Source organism: Barbus barbus, assembly GCF_936440315.1.
Source record: "Barbus barbus genome assembly, chromosome: 8".
Classification (NCBI taxonomy): Eukaryota; Metazoa; Chordata; class Actinopteri; order Cypriniformes; family Cyprinidae; genus Barbus; species Barbus barbus.
Genome location: NC_136736.1, coordinates 24,335,513 through 24,353,622, shown reverse-complemented (window position 1 = coordinate 24,353,622; position 18,110 = coordinate 24,335,513). Strand labels below are relative to the sequence as shown.

At 36.2% G+C, this 18,110-nt stretch overlaps 1 protein-coding gene across 12 annotated transcripts in view; it reads right to left on the bottom strand.

Annotated features, from left to right (window-relative positions):
* LOC306874032 (sorbin and SH3 domain-containing protein 2-like) overlaps nucleotides 1-18,110 on the bottom strand; it is a 59,800-nt gene that overhangs the window by 38,595 nt on the left and 3,095 nt on the right. For 5 of the 12 annotated variants that reach the window (XM_079423701.1, XM_079423698.1, XM_079423705.1 and 2 more), the window contains exons 2-3: nucleotides 13,849-13,900; nucleotides 13,397-13,437 (exon numbers count right to left, since the gene is read on the bottom strand). The exons of 5 other annotated variants lie outside the window; for them this stretch is intronic. The gene's annotated coding sequence lies outside the window, so the exon portion shown is untranslated. The remainder of the gene's footprint in view (nucleotides 1-13,396; nucleotides 13,438-13,848; nucleotides 13,901-18,110) is intronic. 2 more of the 12 variants (XM_079423702.1, XM_079423703.1) reach the window with 2 other exon arrangements.

The window sequence follows — 18,110 nt, the reverse complement described above, 5'->3', positions numbered from 1 at the left end:
ATGATTTATTAATGTCTACAACTACCACAACCCTTAACCTACCCTTACAGTAATGCAAATACAGTAATTATGTGTTATATTCACGGTGGGATACAGCTACCGGAAACCAACAATAAATAATTTTTTCTACCTATTAGATTGTGTTGTATTAACGTCTACACCTACCCCAACCTTAAACCTACCCCTTACAGTAATGCAGATGCATTAATGTTGTTCAGCGTGAGAAAAAGGAAGAAATATTGATGTGCGCATGCACAGTAAGCCCCGGTAGGAAAATCTGACGGGTAGGATAAAATGTCAGGACAGCGGCTCTCTGTCGCTCTGACATGACATGACAGACAACTAGTTGTCCAGTCCTGTTCCGTTCACACAGCGAGTGTGTTCCGAGAATGCGGTTGTGAGTCCTGAAAATTTACAGGTGTGAGTTCGGTTACAGAATGCGGTTGTCAGTCCTGAAAATTTACAGGTGTGAGTTCGGTTACAGAATGCGGTTGTCACGCCTGTAAATAACTGTACTGTGTGTGAACGTAACCGTATTAAGGACTCAAATACAGGATTGACAACCGTATTCTGCTGCTGTGTGAACGTGGCCTAATATTGTACATTTGTTTTCAGGTATTTTGGATGAACAGAAAGTTCAAAAGAGCATTTATTTTAAATCGATACATTTTGTAACATTATAAATGTCAGAATGAGTCTCAGAATAAATCCTTTTTACTTACAGACCCCAAACGGTTGTGTATGTTCATATTCTGTCCAATTCTGAAGTGTTACATAAAGGAGTGTTGTGAAGACTGTATGATCACATTAGATAAGTTTCTAGGGATCTTTCTCATTTTGTGAAGGAGTAAAATACAGGAATGTGGAGTAATATGAGATGGAGGAGGAAACGCAATCTCAAATTGTGAAATCCATCATAAAGTTGCATGCTTCTCAAAACCAGTTTGTGATCATGAATATAGTGTGTCTGCAGGAAACTGATCTGACAGCTGATTCAGTGGAGTTCCGACAACCATGAGAACATCAATATGAACCACATGACATTACATCTGACAGCACTACAGATATATTTGCTATTTATACTACAGGCATCCATCAACTTCTCCAGTAAAGGGATAGTTTGTTAGAATTTAAGTCAATGGAATCCAATGATGTTTTTTTATTCTTTCATATAAAACAGCTGAAATAATATTCATGTTTTGGATTCATTTTGAATTAAATATTCCATTAAGCCTGTAGCTGTTATTTAAGAGTATTTGGCAGCATTTGTAAATATTTCTAAGCACCTATTAAAGCCTTGTAATTCTTCACAGAAACAGCTTCAGGACTGTTATATACTTAATCAAACATGACCTCTATTGATGATATTTTCCTGAGAGGTACAGTAAAGAATGGCTCTTAATAAGCAGTGACACTTAATCATCTGTATGTGACAGAAAGCATGTCTCTGTAATAAGTTTATAAGGTAATTTTTATGCCATATATAACAGCCGTTGATGTAAATGTAAAACGGTGATACATTACGAATCTGTTCGTAATGTGCGTTTGCCTTGTAAGCATAAATAAAATCACTCCGAATAGGCCACTATCATCAGCCAAAGAATTTGATTCGAAATATTTTTAAACCACCATGACAGATTTAAGGGGCCAGAGAATTCAAGTCAGCTAAATAAATCAACTCTACATGACTTGATGATAGAATCTACAAAACAGGGGAGGACAGCATCAAGCTTGAGCTGGAACAACACAATAAATGTTGATGTTTAGCTATTCTATCTAGCTAGTGGGAGTGAGAGGAGGAAGCTATAAGATGTTGTTTTGCTGTTGTGCGTGTGTGTTTGTGCCATTAGAGAGATGTGGAGACTGTGTGGGTTTCTAAAGTTATACAAAAGTTGTCATTAGTGTTCTATTGGATGCCAAAACGAATATGTGTGTGTGTCTAAAAGTTTTGTGTAGATCCTTTATGCCCCTGTATGCTCCGTCCCAGCCCAAACCACAGACTCTCTGCTTCCCTCAGTCAGAGACGCTGATTCATTAGTGGCTTCACCCATAACGCCAAAAACCACATTCCACTTCCTATTAGTGCAGTGAAGCGTCTGGCACAGTACACAGCAAGTAAACTAGGCTCATGTTTTGAACTAAACCAGTTCTTTTAATTGAGTTTACACAAAATCAGTGCTTTACCACAAAGCTAAATTCTAATAATATAATGCTAAATGCTACAGGAAGCAAGAACGTAATGAGAATCTGGTGGGAAGTTATCACTATTGATTAATAGAAAGTCTTTCTTCTATACATTTTATACAAATTTGAAAAATTTTTGCACAAGTTTTTAAGTGCCTCATGAATCACTTACTGTTAAAGTTTGGGATCAGAATTGCCCTATTGTTGACTTTACCATATTTATTTCACTCTGAGTCCAATTATAATGTTAGAGCAAATCGACAAAATGATTTTGGAAAATAGTCCTGCTGGCAGTGCTCCAGTACTGCAGAGTGATTTATTATTTATTTTATTTTTTAAAGGACAATGTGGTTTACGGTAGAATGCAGGAGATTACATTTACTGTATCCTGTGGTTAACTGTGTGACACAGGGCAGCATGGTTACATGAGGAACTCAGAAAGCAATAACGCTGTGAAATAAAGCAGAGCTCCATCAGTCAAGTTTAATTCAGTTCTGTGCTGCCTCATATTATTTTAACCGATATGATTGGAACATGATACAGATTCCTGCTACTGTGAAAATCCTAGACTGGTGAAAGCCACAGCCACAAAGAGATTTTGCATGCAGAAATAAACCATTATAAAACATATGACAGTGTGCCCATGTGTTATACTCATATACTCAAAGAATCATGGGAAACCACACACACACAGAAAAACAAAAAATCCAATAAATAACACAAAGACACATGCATTCATTGCAAAAGAAAAGAAAAAGGAAAAGAAGAAAAGAAAAGAAAGGTAAAAAAGAAAAGTTAAAATGTTCAAAATCAGAAAGACAAAAAGAAAGAAAGAAAGAATCCGTAGGCCTGTACTGTTTATCAGGAAATATGCAATATATATATATATATATATATATATATATATATATATATATATATATATATATATATATATATATATATATATATATATTATTTATTTTACAAATATATACAGTCATGGCCAAAAATATCGGTACCCTTGGTAAATATGATCAAAGAAGGCTGTGGAAATTAATCTGCATTGCTAATCCTTTTGATCTTTCATTTAAAAAAAAAAAAGTGTGTTGTTTTTGAGGTTTGTGTTTGGATTATTGTCTGGTTGGAAGATCCACACATGGCCCATTATAAGATTAACAGAGTCAGTCACTTATTGATTTTTTATCTGTTGGTATTTGATAGAATCCATGATGCCATGTGTGTAAACAAGATGTCCAGGACCTCCAGCAGAGATATAGAGATGGTCCTCACTGCAGAACACAAGATCCAGGGGACGTGGTTGGATCTAGATCCAACTCCTCCCAATTTACATATACCTGAACCTACCCGTCTCCGCCCCCTGATCCCTAAACCCACCCATCCCCACCCCTAAACATCCCCATCACCACCACGAAACCTACCAATCTCCACCCCCTAGATGTGGATCCAACCCCGCCCCCTGGATCTTTGTTCTACAGTGAGGGGCTACTGGAAATATAGGCCCACAACATCAAAAATACAGCAGTATATTTCATTGTTCACATGGGGAAATTTTTATCTCTGTGTGCAACAACCCCATCTTGAGTGTTTGCTGCTAAAGCTATTTTTTAGTTTCATCTGACAATAAGAAGCCAGTCCCATTTGAAGTTCCTGTCGTGTCTGATAACTGAATATGCTGGAGTTTGTTTTTGTATGAGCTAGGAGAATTTTTCTTGAAACCCTCCCAAACAACATGTGGTGATGTAGGTGCTGTTTGACAATTTTCTTTAAAGGTTTTCTGACCCCGAGACTCAACTATTTTCTGCAATTCTCCAGCTGTGGTCCTTGGAGAGTCTTTAGCCACTCAAACTCTCCTCCTCACCGTGCATTAGGAGGACGATATAGACACATGTCCTCTTCCAGGCTAGTGCTCTAGCACTTTTTTTAAAGCCACTTCACTAATTTATGAAGCTCAATTATCTTTTGCTGCACATAAGAATTATACTATTTGTTTTTTCTCATTGTGATGGACGATAAAGGGATTTTGGGCTTTGTTTTCCCTCCTATTTATATTTCTGTGAAACAGGAAGCCATGGTTGGATAATTTCATGTTCATAATCACCCTGGAGTGCTCAAAATTGTGAATATGAATGGGAGTATACTTCAGAGATATTTTACTCACAAGAATTTCTAGGGGTGCCAATAATTGTGTCCAACGTATATTTGAGAAAAACATTTATTTCATAATGATATTTCCCCCATTTTTTGTGAATTTTTAAATAAAAGATCAAAAGGATTAACAATGCACATTAATTTTCATAGCCTTCTTTTTTTTTTACTAATTTACTCTGAAATCAAGACAAAAATACTGATGAAGTAAATTACTTTTTTCAGTACAGAGCATGTAAAGAGAAGACCTTTAAAATATGTGACAGAGACAGAAAAAAACACTATTTCTTTAAGGGGAAAGGTCACTGCATGTCAGGGCCACCATGGCAGGCGCACTTACAGACTGTCACCACTTAAGATTATGTGTGTGTGTATGCCCCTATTTAAAGCTGTAGAAGAAAAGAGCAGTAGATAAACCGTTTTAACTCCCAGACTCACCTATCTCTACAGTTTCACTCTTTGATAAGTTAGGAACACTCAGCTATTCCTGAATGTATTCCTGAGTTACATTACATTTATTTTCACATTAAGTCAATTTTTGGTCAGACAGACACATCCCTTCGAACACAAGACCCATCCAAATAAGGAAGAATCCGTTTTGTCTCGGAACAAGCTTCTGAAACAGTGCCAAGATATTTGCTTAGTACATTTTTGTGTGATATTTGTCAAAGCCTCATACCTTAAAAACATTTTATCAGGAGTTGCAAAAAGGAGTTGAGTTTAAGAGGCTCTGGGTGGTTAAATACCAGCTGCTGTTGCTGGGTCCAGATTGCTCTCTTGGTTTCCCTACTGACCACAGATATTCTAGTTAACTGCAACCAGGCACTCCTGTTTCCCTGGAGCTTTAACCTTATGATCTTCAAAACAAAACAAGACCATAAAGGCTAATGAAACACTTAAAAAAAGAGTGTTTTCAGATAAGCTGAATCCAAAATAATAATCTACCACATTCTTTATACATGTTGCTATGTTAAATGGAATAGGAATAGAATAGCCACACAAAGTTTGATTTACTTTAATTATATTACCGCAAAGAAGTTACTATTAGACCTATTAGTTTCTTTCTTTGTCGGAACATATTTGGTGTTATGTATTACATCACTTGCAACTAAGTCCAGTGAATGGGTGCCGTCAAAATGAGTGTTTCAAGGAGATGCTTCTTGACAAAATATGAGTCCGTAATCCATAATCCATTCCCCAATTGTCCTTTCACAACAAAATGCACCAATACATTCGTTTAGAACTGTTCCTGACTGTTTTGCTTTAAAACAGTGCTCGATCTGTGCATATTTCTCTCCTCATTCAGATGAGACAACATTTCCACGAGATAAATTGGATAGAGGACTTGTATTTTGGCCAGAAACAACCGTTTGAAGTAAAAATAATTGTAATAATTTACTAATTATATCCATTGGTTAGCAAGTGATGTAATGCTACATTTCTCCAAATCTGTTCTGATGAAGAAACAAACTCCTCTACACCTTGGATGTACATCTTGCATCTTTGAAACCACTGAATTAAAGAGCAATACTTTAGAAGCCACTGTTTTGTAGGATGATTTGATTATGTAATGCAGCATCCCTTCAGAGCATGTAGGGCCTGATGACATATTCATCATGATAACCTGTTACTCCTCACGGAGCCAACAAGATATTCATGCCCAGGGAAAGAAGTGATGATTTGAGGAAAAGGGAAATTACAGCGCTGGGGGACAACAAAAGCATGTCAGACAGAGAAATAGGAGACAAATAAATAAGTAATAGCCTTGAGCTATGAAAAATAAAATTTGGTGAAATGAAAAATTTGCATAATTGTATTATGCAGTAACGAATAAAGAATGAATATGCTTCAGCAGAATATGAAGAGGATGAAAACAGGGAGAGAGATGAGCAGGCAATTAAACAACAGAAACCACAAGGACTGAGAAATTAGAAATTCTGTGAGAGCCTGTGGCATGCAGTATTATGTAAGATGAATGAGTTCCTTCAGGGCAGGATATTAACAAAGAGCAGTTCCTCACACACATACACACCACAGCATAAACTTCATTAGGGCTCAGTTCTAATTGGACTAATTGCTGTGGTTTGTGTACACCATAAAAGAGAGTAAGACTTTGGCTCATTACAGGAACATGAACAATGTATCTTTTATTTGCACACCAAATAGACTTAAACACTACACAGACTCATGCAGCAAATGTGCAGAATGTTGCTAAAACTCACTCATTTTAAAGCTGCAATCCATAAATTGTTTGGGTTAAAAATGATCCGAAATCAATATTTGAGCAAGTATAATAATATTTCAAGACTATCGCCTTTAGCCTGATTCACAACAGTTACCTTATAATAAAGCCTTGGATTAAACAAGATTTGCATTTTAAAGACGACCAGTTCGAAGGGAGCATAGTTTGCTTTTTGGGTTAAAAGAATTTCTTAATATGAAATTCGAATGGCATGACAATTAGAGATTAGAATGTAAAGAAATTGAAATCTACTCACTAATAAATACACACACATTGTCACACAATGCTGATGTTGTTAACATTAATCATTTGAGAATAAAGTATAACAATAATAATAATTTGCACAGTTAGATGTGATATGAGCTAACCGATTTATTGTAATGCTTTTTTCCTCAGTTGGTCAGAACAAACGTGGCAGACTTGTTACTTGTTCAGATGGCAATATACGGTGAAAATTCTTATTTGGGTCATATATTCCAAGACGTAGGCTAGAATCTGTGATTCCAAAGTACAGTATCCACAGTACAGACTGACAGGATGACACACATACTCCTCAAAATATTAGATTCATCCATGCTGGAGTCGTGGAGGAGCACAACCCCATGCACGGAAGATTATTCCGCACAGAGATGCAATTTCAGGTTTTCAAACAGAGATGGCAATAAAGAGGCAAAACTTACAGACTGCAGCTTTAAGATATGCAATTAATGTCTTTAACATGGTAAAAGGCTCATGTATTCATATTTATGTTTTTTTTTCTTCTCACTTCATTATTGCCATTGTCCAACAGGGTTTTTAAAAAAAAAATATTATTATTATTATAAAATTACTTTAGAAAGCTCAAGATAGTGTGCATGAGTCACAATGGTGGTTATTTCTCTGTGATTTCTTGGAATCCAAATGGTCATATTTATGAAACACATCATGATTGTGGTGAAATAAGTTCATAATAAATAGCATTTACTCTGAAAATCACATACAATGCAGTGTTTCTGCTTTAACAAAACAACACAAGGATGTGAAATATTTCATTGGCTACATTACGGTCTCCTCATCTCTGCACTACACAAACTATCTTTAGAATCTTGCTTCAGATGGGAAAGTCCTAAAAGTCATTGGACGGCATCGCACAGACCACATCACACACTTAACTTCAATTATAGGAAAAGGGTGGACAGAGGAAGTTGAACAGAATCACCTGCAATCCATCCATCATACTTCAGTCTGTGAAAAACGTCACCCATCCACTCCAGTACAAATTCCACTGATACGATGAGTCTAAATATAAAGCCTTGCACCGCTATCCTTGCTGAATAGCATGCCCAGTCATCTACAAAAATACATTTCTACAAGTGTTTGGAGGGCATACTTTTGGTTCATGTGATAACACTTATGTATCCTTAAAATGTTTGGGGTCGGTAAAATTTGTAAATGTTTCTGAAAGTCTCTTATGCTCACCAAGCATTTATTTGGTCGAAGATACAGCAAAAATGTTGTGAAATATTATTTTAAATAACTATTTTCTACTTTAATATGCTGATTTAGTGATCAAGAAATATTTCTTAATATTATTAACAACTGACTTCTGTTTAATGTTTTTGTGGAAACCATGATAATTTTATTTTCTGGATTCTTTGATCAATTGAAAACCCAAAAGAATTGAATAACATTGTAAAAGCGCATACAGTGTCCTCCAAAAGTATTGGAACAGTAAGGCCAATTCCTTTATTTTTGCTGTAGACTGTAAACATTTGGGTTTTACATCAAAAGATGAATATGAGATGAGAGACTAACATTTCAGCTTTTATTTACAGGTATTTTCATCTGGATCTGATACTCAATTTAGAAGATAGCACCTTTTTTTTGAACCCATTTTTCATGTTACCAAAAGTATTGGAACATGTGACTGACAGGTGTGTTTTGTTGCCCTGGTGTGTCCTATTAATTGATTATTCAAACAATAAATAGCACTGAATGTCTGCGCTCAGTTTCAGATCCGTGCAGACTGCATTTATAGTTAGTTAGATGTGTAACCAACATGGAAACAAGAGAGGTGTCTATGGGTGAAAAACGAGCAATTATAAAGCTGAGAGAAGATGAAAAATCAATCAAACCATTGCACAAACACTGGCAATAGCAAGTACAACTATTCAGAATCTCCTGAGGAAGAAAGAAACCACTGGCGTACTAAGTAACACACCTCAAATGGGTAGATCAAGGAAAACATCTGCAGTTGATGGCAGAAACATTGTGACAGCTGTAAAGAAAGACCCTAAAACAACTGTTAGTGACATCAGCAACAACCTCCAGAGGGCAGGAGTGAAGGTATCACAATCTACTGTTCGCAGAAGACCTCATGAACAAAAGTACAGAGGCTACACCAGAAGATGCCACTCATTAGCAAGAAGAATAGGAGACGAGCCTCAAAAATTCTGGGACAAGGTTTTATGGACTGATTTTATGGACCAAAGTGATGGAAAGGCTAAAGTGTGGAGAAAGAAAGGATCTGCTCATGATCCCAAACATACAAGCTCATCTGAAACACAGTGTACACAGGTGTACATTATAGTACACATTACACAAGTAATGTAATGGCTTGGGCTTTCATCGCTTCTTCTGGGACAGGCTGATTAATCTTCATTAATGATGTAACGCATGATGGCAGCAGCAAAATGAACTCAGAAGTCTACAGAAATATTTTGTCTGACGATTTACAGAAAGATGCAACCAAACTGATTGGGAGATCCTTCATAATGCAGCAAGATAATGTGCCAAAACATAGTGCCAAAACAACAAAGGAGTTAGACTGGCTAAATCAATCTCCACACTTAAATCCTGCAGAGTATGCATTTTACCTGCTAAAGAAGAGACTGAAGGGAGTAACCCCCCAAAACTGAAAGAGGCTGCGGTGAAAGCCTGGAAGAGCATCACAAAAGAAGAATGCAAAAGTTTGGTGATGTCAATGGGTCACAGGCTTGATGCAGTTATTGAAAGCAAAGGATTTGCAACTAAATTTTAAGTCTTTTTCACTTTAATCTGTGTTAATTTATCTGTTCCAATACTTTTGGTAACATGAAAAATGGATGGATTCAAACAAAAGGTGCTATCTTCTAAATTGTGTATCAGATCCAGATGAAAATACCTGTAAATAAAAGCTGAAATGTTAATCTCTCATCTCATATTCATCTTTTGATGTCAAACCCAAATGTTATCAGTCTACAGCAAAAATAAAGGAACTGGCCTTACTGTTCCAATACTTTTGGAGGGCACTGTACTTGTTTCCTTATGTTTTGTTACTGTGTGTAAAAAAGTATTAGTCTGACTGGTAGCAAATTGTTTGTCTGCTAGGGTTAGAGTATGAGTATTTGGGTTAGTCAGCAGTATTTATAATTAGTCAAACATAAAAACAATAGAATTGTATTGTTTGTTCCTATTTAGGCTACTCAATGTGTGTATTTGTGTGTGTGTGTGTGTGTGTGTGTGTGTGTGTGTGTGTGCCTGCATGCCCTGTTTGGCCAGGTTTACAAGTATTCCCAAACCACTGAAACTCAAACTCACTGTTCCCTTTTGAGGCCTTTGTTGTGGTGAAAGCTAGTGAGCTTAAACAAATCACACACAAACAGAGGAATGAGGAAGCGAGGGAAAATACACGTAAAGAGCCGTTACACACAACCTCTTACTCTCTCTTTCCATCTACTTTATCTCTAATACACAAACACAGAGAAAGACAAATAACAATGGGTTCCAATGAGTAACCCTCATTTGTTTAAATTCAGTGTCAGAGCTACATGGATCTGCTACTGTACCCATCAGATAAATCAATAAAAATTGTAGAGAATTATTCCACCTGTTACTGGGAGAGAAGGAGATGCAGTATTAGATGTTGGGTGCAGATGTGCAAGTGTTGGTGATTGTATATGTGCGTGTGTTATGCCATCAGAGATCTCACTTTCTATGTACTTTAGGGATGAAGAAGTCAAGGTGACATTCCAGTTAGACACCGAGAGACTAACTAAAGACACACACATACATGCACACAGAAATAAGGACAGCAGACGTGTTATCAATGAACTTTCAAAATAGTCTGTAAAACATTCTTACATTAGGTCCCACTTTATATTAGATTGCCTTAACTACTATGTACTTACATTAAAAAATAAGTACAATGTATTTATGTTCATATAGAATTGCAAAAGGTTAGGGACAGGTTTGGTGGTATAGGTAGGTTTAAGGGTGGGTTAAGGTGTAAGGGATGGGTAAACAGTGTAATTATAAATGTAACTACAGAAATTAATTACAGATGTAATTACATGCAGGTATTTTTTTTAATACAAGTGCAATGTAAAAAAAATTATACACAATAAATGCATTGTATCAAATTATTAATTTAAATTAGTGCTTGGCAACAATTAATCGCATCCAAAATAAAAGTTTTTGTGTACATAATATATGCGTCCATAATGTGTATATTTATTATGCATATATAAATACACACAAATGCATGTATATATTTAAGAAAAATCTGTAATGTTTATATATTAATATAATTGTCAGTCCTCTGCCATGTGTGTCATGTGTTCCCGCCTCTTGTGTCCATATTTGGTTTGTTTCCTGTCCTTGTTAAATGTAATCATTAGTTAATCCTTGTCCAGCTGTGCTTGTCTCGTTATCTATGATTTACCTGTGTATTTATAGTCCTGTCTATTAGGTTTGATTTCATCTGGTCTACTCGTTACCCCTGGTGTTTCCTGTCTGTAAGCCTTGCCTTGCCTTGCCTTGCCTTGATATGTTCAGTAAAGACTATTATTTGAGTTTACGTCCTCGTCTGCGTGTTCCCGTGTCCTCCTTGTGTGTGCACCGTGACAATAATAGAATATAGAATATAAATTATAAATATAATAGAATATACAATATAAATTATATGAATATAAATATATACATGTAAATACATGCAATTGTTTTCAAAATATACACTTTATGTATGTGTCTTTAAATATACATTTATACAGTATACAAAAACTTTTATTTTGGATGCGTTTAATCGTTGCCCAGCACTAATTTAAATGTAAGTACAGTATCTCACAGAAGTGAGTACACCCCTCACATTTTTGTAAATATTTTATTATATCTTTTCATGTGACAACACTGAAGAAATGACACTTTGCTACAGTGTAAATTAGTGAGTGTACAGCTTGTATAACAGTGTAAATTTGCTGTCCCCGCAAAATAACACACAGCCATTAATGTATAAACCACTGGCCATAAAAGTGAGTACACCCCGAAGTTCAACATGGCACCTCATGGCAAAGAACTCTCTGAGGATCTGAAAAAAAATTATTGTTGCTCTACATCAGGGCTGTCCAAACTCGGCCCTGGAGGGCCGGTGGCCTGCAGAGTTTAGCTCCAACTTGCCTCAACACACCTGCATGGAAGTTTCTTGTATGCTTAGTAAGAGCTTGATTAGCTACTTCAGCTGTGTTTAATTAGGGTTGGAGCTAAACTCTGCAGGACACCGGCCCTCCAGGACCGAGTTTGGACAGCCCTGCTCTACATAAAGATGGCGTAGGCTAAAAGAAGATTGCCAAGACCCTGAAACTGAGCTGCAGCACGGTGGCCAAGACCATACAGCGGTTTAACAGGACAGGTTCCACTCAGAACAGGCCTCGCCATGGTCGACCAAAGACGTTAAGTGCACGTGCTCAGCGTCATATCCAGAGGTTGTGTTTGGGAAATAGACATGTGCGTGCTGCCAGCATTGCTGCAGAGGTTGAAGGGGTTGGGGGTCAGCCTGTCAGTGCTCAGACCATACTCCGCACACTGCATCAAATTGGTCTGCATGGCTGTCGTCCCAGAAGGAAGCCTCTTCTAAAGATGATGCACAAGAAAGCCTGCAAACACTTTGCTGAAGACAAGCAGACTAAGGGCATGGATTACTGGAACCATGTCCTGTGGTCTGATGAGACCAAGATAAACTTATTTGGTTCAGATGGTGTCAAGCATGTGTGGTGGCAACGAAGTGAGGATGACAAAGAGAAGTGTGTCTTGCCTACAGTCAAGCAAGGTGGTGGGAGTGTCATGGTCTCCGGCTGCATGAGTGCTGCTGACACTGGGGAGCTACAGTTCATTGAGGGAACCATGAATGCCAACATGTACTGTGATATACTGAAGCAGAGACTGGGCCGCAGGGCAGTATTCCAACATGAATAACAACACCAAACACACCTCCAAGACGATCACTGCCTTGCTAAAGAACATAGCCAAGAGGGTTAAGGCAGTGCTGGAAAATAATGGTGGCCACACAAAATATTGACACTTTGGGCCCAATTTGGACATTTTCACTTAGGGGTGTACTCACTTTTGTGGCCAGCGGTTTAGACATTAATGGCTGTGTGTTGAGTTATTTTGAGGGGAGAGCAAATTTACACTGTTATACAAGCTGCACACTCACTACTTTACATTGTAGCAAAGTGTCATTTCTTCAGTGTTGTCACATGAAAATATATAATAAAATATTTACAAAAATGTGAGGGGGACTCACTTCTGTGAGATACTGTACATAGTAGTTAAGGCCACCTATTATAAAGTGGGACCTTATATTAAATGGTGTGTTAATCTAATTGTGAGCATGTAAGAACAGATTAATTTTACAGTGATTATTCCTCCTCACAATTCATTAATTAAATTAAAAAATATGGAAGCAAAATCTAAATATCGCAAAATCTGATCAACTTCACAGTGCATGCAAACAAGTGTAGTTTATCTCATAAAATGAAATAATTTTCACATACGGGCAGTTATTTAAAAAGATTTATTTGGTTTTACTTTGGTTTTGTTTGAAGTCTCTGGTCTAAACTGCAGGCTGACTGAGAAAGAAAGAAAGAAAGAAAGAAAGAAAGAAAGAAAGAAAGAAAGAAAGAAAGAAAGAAAGAAAGAAAGAATATCTTAATTGTGTGTGAATACAACAGTATTTGAAGTACTCAACAATACAACGAATACAAACAATAATAAACAATACAATGAAGTACAAACAATAATGACAACTGTATTTTTATGCTCTATACATAACAGTAGTACAGACTGAAATACTGCAATCCTCCCTGGGAGACTCACTGCAGCTTTTGCAGCAATATGACATGCACTGTGCTGACCTACTCAGCAGTCACATCTACTGTATAAAAGTGTACCTGCTCTTTAACTCTGACTTCAATGACTCAGTGAAATTATAAAGATCATTTGTTTTTCTAGAGAGCTCCTCGCTGATTAGCTAGACATACCTTCTAACAGCATAGCATCATGGAAACTTCATTTGTTACACACTCTACAGACCTGGAAATAAAATTCAGTAAAGAATATTGTTAAGCTAACAACATTATATTTTTTTACATTAAAGTAGGCCATTTCCTGTGAATGTTCTAGGCCTGTATAGTCAAGTCACCTTTATTTATACAGCACTTTATACAATATAGATTGTTTCAAAGCAGTTTTATAGCAATAAACAGGAAAATTACAGAATTAATGATGCAAGCTACTTTAAATATGAGACAATTTCAAATTCTGCTGCAAAGCATCTCTGCAAAGACTATAGTACCTATAGCTAGTCAGCTCAAGTCAGTTTAATGTTGATTCAGTTCAGATCAATAACTGTGTGAAAATCAATTATGAAAAGAGTTCAGTTTAGCTATAAGCAACTGTACATAAGACAACAGTGTCATTATTCAGCTCAACTCAGTTTAGTGTTGATTCAGTTCAGTTCGATGTAGTAAGTATGAAGTAATAAAGCAGCTCTACTGAAGACAGTAGGGTCATCATTATTGAAGTACTGCAGTTTTATTGAATATTATTTTAAAGTGCAGTAAATGGTACAACAGTTTCTGGAACAAATCAGTGTGTTTATGATAATGGATTAAAATAATATGATAATAAATACCAGTTAGCAACATCAAGTGGCATAAAGGATTGTTTTTGTACAGCTTAAATAACTAGAAGCCGCAGATAAGGGAAGTCTTGCAGAGACAAAAATGGCATGCCTACTCTTATGTTAAAAAAGGTGAATATAAGCATAAAAGTACATAGCACAAACAAATATTTGGTAAGATCATATATTTTAATTACTCTATTTTTGTATTGATACTTTTCAGTATTCCATAAAATAATTTTATAATCAGCATTCCTCTCACTTCCTACTCCATCTCATTGAAATGCATTCTGGGATGGTCTTAAAATCTCCCTTAGAATTGGGCTAAAACAAGGTTAGGAGGCAGCATAATTAAACTGTGTATCATTTGGAGCAATCGATCTGAAGCGTGGGAAGTGCCACTATTCTGCCTCTGTAGGTGCTTCACTTGGTTTTGGAACAGAGAAAATCTCTTTCTATGATTCATAAATAATATAAACCTGATCTACAGAGCTAAAAAACACTGTACACCAGCCGCACTGCTGATTGTGCAAAACGTTACAGTTTTTTGTCAGATTTTTATTTTTTATATAGAGATGCAGTCAGACACATGAAGAGACAATGCCATTTCACTCAAGTAAAAGATGCGTGATCAGCATAACAATAAGAGCGAAAGCAAGAGATGGGGGAATAGAAAGAGAGGATGAGAGACAGAGGAACAGAACTAGCATGATCCTACCGTCATATATATTCCACTCTCGCTCTTGTACAAACGTCAGTCAAAGAAATGTGACTTTTTTGCTTTTTTTCCACCTACTGTATTTGTTTTAATTTTTTTAATTAGATTTTTCCTCTGTCCTCAGGCTATTCTTGTCAAGTCTTGCCATCCAGAGCAGAGCACCACTCCTGGGGGACAGGAGGGTTAGACAGTGAAAGATAGGTGGGGTGAGAGAAAAAGCGGGAGAGAGATCAGATAGGTCTATTTTGGTAGTCGGACATGCTTCTGTAGTGCCTAGAAAGTTCCCTTATGGGGTCTGTATGGCTCCACCTGTCACGTCTGAATCAGTGACCCAACCTCTTCTCATCCGCTGCAAGCGGCTTAATGACCTCAGGGAAATTTAACAAGCCATAAAGCACCTTAAAGTGTCAAGCGATTTTGCTTCACATTTAAATGATGGTCCCAAAGAGAGATTCATAATGTTCAAGAGAGCAGTTTGAGAAATGTGCATACCTTATCTACTGACCTAGCATTTAAGAAACACATACATCACCACATCAAAATGCTGTCTGCTGATGAACAACTCTGCTGGGTCTCAGGCTAATATGTGTAGATTTGTGTGTGCAGCTGTTTTTAGTGTCAGTGTAAGCAGCTGTACTACTACATTAAAGCAACTAAAAAAATTCACACATGCACGCACGCATGCACACACACACACATTATATATGTGACCCTGGACCACAAAACCAGTCATAAGTCGCACTGTTTGGTACATCTGCATATAGACGTTTTTTTTTTAGCAATAGCCAACAATACATTGCATGGGTCAAAATTATTGATTTTTATTTTATGCCAAAAATCATTAGGATATTAAGTAAAGATCATGATCATATTCCATGAAGATATTTTGTAAATTTTCAACCCTAAATATATCAAAGCATAGTTTTTTTTTTTATTATGTATAAATCTCAGTTTCAAATAATTGACCCTCATAACTGGTTGTTTTGTGGTCCAGGGTCACATATAGTCAAGATTTTAATAAAGACGGCCTCTTCAAAAAGATATGGCAACAGTATTTCAGGCATTACAGGCATTTTGGTGATTGTAAATTTAAATTTTATATATAAAATTGTATTACTTAATTAAATATTCATATAGTAGACTTTTAAATGCACTAATAATCACCATAATAATGGTTCAAAATTCTTCATAAGTAGTCTTTCTGTTAAGTGGGGCCAGTACTGTAGATGTTATTCATTCTTATATATTCAATATGACAGAAGGGACTGATAAAACAGTATCAGCAATAAATAAATAAATAATTAAAATAAAATAAACACCAATTTAAATATGAATCAAAAGTCCAATAACTACACTGGTCAAATGCAAAAACAAACAAACAAAAAAAAAACGTCTTTATGCAGATGTACCAAACAGACATTTAAGATTATGTAAGATTCTATAATTAAACCTAATTATGCATGTGTACTGAACTTACATCCACTCTAAAAAGCTGAAGTAATTCACATATTGTTAAGAATGATTTTTGTTGCCTTAATTTGCTGTATTCTGGCAAATTCGTGATCACGTACAGTTTGTACAATCTCTTTTTTGTAGAATTCACACCGTAAGAATTCATACAAATTCGCCACCTGGTAAAATAGTTATGTTTTCCTGTGAGATCGGGTTATGCACAAAGGATAGCTGACTCTAAACAATCAAGTCAATGATTTAATAAACCATTTAATAAAATTGTGTTGTAGCTGTATCAGTTATTAGGTCCATTATGGAAGATATCAGCCTTATGTTATCATTCAGTGTGAGATGTAGATTCATCTATGTGCGAGTCGGTATGTAAGTTTAGTCTGAAGTGATGTATGATGTGACCTCTTATACAACGGCTTGCTGGCCGGTCAGCGCTTGATGCAAAAGGATGTGATCACAGGTCCTGCACATGCCAGGGACGACTGTGCTATCGCAACAAGCTGTAAACTGATACTATGCACACCAGTGATGTAATGGTGAGAAAATGTTCCAGTAGCCTGATAAAACTACAGTCAGGAACGATACAAATGAGGGTTTGTTCAAGAGAATAGATCACGCAGATAAAAGACAACAAAGTATGGGAAAGAGGAAAGCTGATCCTAATCCACTGATTTATGTTATTTCATTTACATTATCAGTTCAACGTGATACTATGACGCAACAGAAACTTCACAAGCTACAGTATGCATTAATCTTCCATTTCCACTCCATTTCTTCACTAAACTAATACAAATTTTGTGACAAAAAAAAAATCTACAATTAAACTCTTAAACTCTCATACACAGTGGGGGGAATGGACAGACACTACCTCTGCTGACCCATCTCAACATCCAATCCATTATCACAGCGAATACCAGCTAAACATTCCTGACACGGCAAGTGAGAGGTTATAAAAAGCATTGCTGTTGAGTAAACACATGTATAATCATATATCTGTGGGTCGATACAGCAGTCACTGCTACTGTATTGCCATTTGCACTATAGCAGCACTAGTTTTAGATGGAGATAAATGGAGTGTACAAAAATTCTCTGGACCCCATTAACCAAAATCATCTTCTTTTTATATCATGTTTCCCAAAAGCAACATACATTAAATAGCACTTAAAATCACCATAGATACTGCTCAGTTGCTAAGTGCTTCAAAATGACGTGCAAAATTAAATAATGTATTTGTCTATCCGAGGTTGCAATGCTTAAGGTTTATCAATGTGAAATTTTATTTTATTATATATATATATATAATAAAATAATATTTTAAAATGAAACAATTCAATTAAATAACAGCATTTTATTTAAATTAAATCTATTTTAAATGGAATTTATCCACTAGGTTACTTATGAATATTTTTTAACCTTATATATGTAAACGTTATATGTAA